Source organism: Arachis ipaensis, chromosome B10 (genome assembly GCF_000816755.2).
Source record: "Arachis ipaensis cultivar K30076 chromosome B10, Araip1.1, whole genome shotgun sequence".
NCBI classification, from domain to species: domain Eukaryota; kingdom Viridiplantae; phylum Streptophyta; class Magnoliopsida; order Fabales; family Fabaceae; genus Arachis; species Arachis ipaensis.
Window position 1 is genome coordinate 1,297,333 of NC_029794.2, and position 2,297 is coordinate 1,299,629.

A 2,297-nucleotide genomic window follows, 5' to 3' on the forward strand; every position below is an offset into this window, starting at 1 on the left:
CCTTTTATAACACAAAAATCTCACCAAAATGAACCTAATTCTTTTATCTTTTTTTTTTTACTAATAAACAAAACAAAGCAAAACAACAACATGGAATTGCTTCCAATAATGCAAGACAGACCAAAAAAAATAGTAAATTAATTGTCTTCCACTCTTCTCCTAACTAAAACATAATAACATCACCAAAATTAAACTCATTTTGCAAACAATTAATAATGCAAGTGTGATACAGCAAAACCTCCCAAATAAAATAACGTTAAATTTAAGATTAAAAAAAAATAAATGAATGTTGAATTACCAGTAGGGATTTCTAACATGGAGACGTCACCTTGGTTGAGAGAGTGATAAAGAGCCTTCATGAACTCCATCTGAATCGAATATGGCTTGAAAGGGAACGCTGGGAACTTCACTTCTTCTTCTTTTAACTTCCATATTCCTAATTCCTTCACTTCTTTCGCAGCGTTGATTCAATGAGTTTTCTTTTTCTTTTCCTTTTTTGGGTAATAATCATCGAAGAGAGAAATGAAGACTTGGCGCCACTACCAACAAAAAAGTGATTTTATAATTTTTTTTATTCAGTAAAAAAAAGTTGAAAATTTAAACAATAAAATTAAACAATCTACAACCCTAATCCTCTATGATTTCTTTTGGAAAAATAAAATTCCGCTCAAAAAGGAAACCATAGTTATAAGTAAATAGTAATTGAGAATATTTGTCAGCACCAAGACATAGAACAAGTATACATATAGAGCAGTACCAAACAATCCAATTCTCAATTACATGAATCATAAACAATAGGTTGTCTAAAATATCCACAGAATCAATCAAATTCAGCATTAAAAAACATCAAAAACCAAATTTTGCAGTTAAAAAGAATGAAAGTAAAGATGGGATTTTATACTCACAAATTCCCCTTAATCTTGAACCATGTCTCAGCATTTGTGAACAGCAGCAAGATCATCTTTACAAGCACAGTCCAATTTAATTGGAACACCAGACTCAACTATCACTCTCCAAACCCATGTGACAAATTCTATAATTCCCCTCCCAGGATCATGAACAACAGCAGCAGCTTCAAGATCAGAGACACATAAGAAGCTGCAATCATCAAATGCTGAACCACCATCACCATGTGTTGAATAGAAATGAGAATGGCTTGAACCACAGTCTTCTGCATCAGAGAAATACACGCTACCATCATCATCATCATCATCTATTTTTTGCAACAGCAAGAAAATTTCAACAACACTTTTAGAAATTGAAAAATCAGCAGCATCACAAAATCAATGAGCAGAAGCACAAAATTTCAGTAATTATTTGATTTCCATGTTTAGCAGCTGCAACCAAATTTCAACAAAAGTTTCAGAAATAAAAAACACGGCAACAGCACAAAATCAATGAGTAGCAGGCTAGCAGCACAAAATTTGAATATTGATTTCCTTTCCATTAATCGATTCACAAGAGAACATTCAGACTAAACAGATTGATAAAAGGAAGAAGTGAAGAACCGAAGAAGTGAAAGCAGTGCCACTAACTTTTGACGGAGAGACGGACGGCGAGCGGCGCCACGATGGCGACCTGCTCCAACCCTCGAACAGAGAAGCCAGCGACGATGCGAACGACGTTCCGAGCTACAGCCAACAAGAGAGGGCTTGGGTTCGGAAAGGGGGAAGTAGGAAGGCACGGAGGCGCCGAGAACACGGACGGCGGCGGCAATGCGGCAGAACCGTTGAGGAGGAAGCTAGGGTTTTGGGCTTCGGATGGGGGTGAGGGAGAGTGTCTGAGGAGTGAGTGTGTTTGAGTCTGTGTGAGATTCGTGAGTGAGGGGGGAAAATATAATAATTACCAAAATAAATAATTTAAAAAATAATTACCGATTTAAATTCTTTAGTCTTATCTCGTTTACACTGTAAACGAGATAAGACACGTCAGTTGTAACGTATCTATAAAAGGATGTGTAACCTTTGGTATTCTTTACAAATTTTTTCTATCTTTTTTGTGTTTCTTATTTCCTCACGAATACAAGGCATTAACGGCCAGTAATAGTCCATAATAGTTGTGCTTGTTTATCCCAACTGTCGTACGAGAAACGACGACAACGGGGTGACATTTGAGTGTGAGGATCCAATATTGTTTCGCACTCAGCGTGTGGAGACGTTGTCCGATTTGAGGAGTTTGATATCGAACAAGCTCGGTAGTTCAGAAACGAGGGAAATCGGAAGGGTGGCGTACAGGTTGCTGGTACCCATGAGTAACCGAGTCTTCCGGTTACGACTATTCCGACTTCTAGGGGACGA

General features: G+C 37.4%; 1 long non-coding RNA gene across 2 annotated transcripts; it reads right to left on the reverse strand.

The window, feature by feature from the left end:
- LOC107621725 lies at window positions 61–1,774 on the reverse strand. 2 transcript variants are annotated; one of them, XR_001615907.2, is made up of 3 exons: window positions 1,536–1,774; window positions 906–1,171; window positions 61–539 (listed from the first exon to the last, which is right to left on the reverse strand). It is a non-coding gene; the product is annotated as an uncharacterized LOC107621725 (long non-coding RNA). The 2 variants fall into 2 exon arrangements; XR_001615908.2 differs by having other exon boundaries at window positions 906–1,213.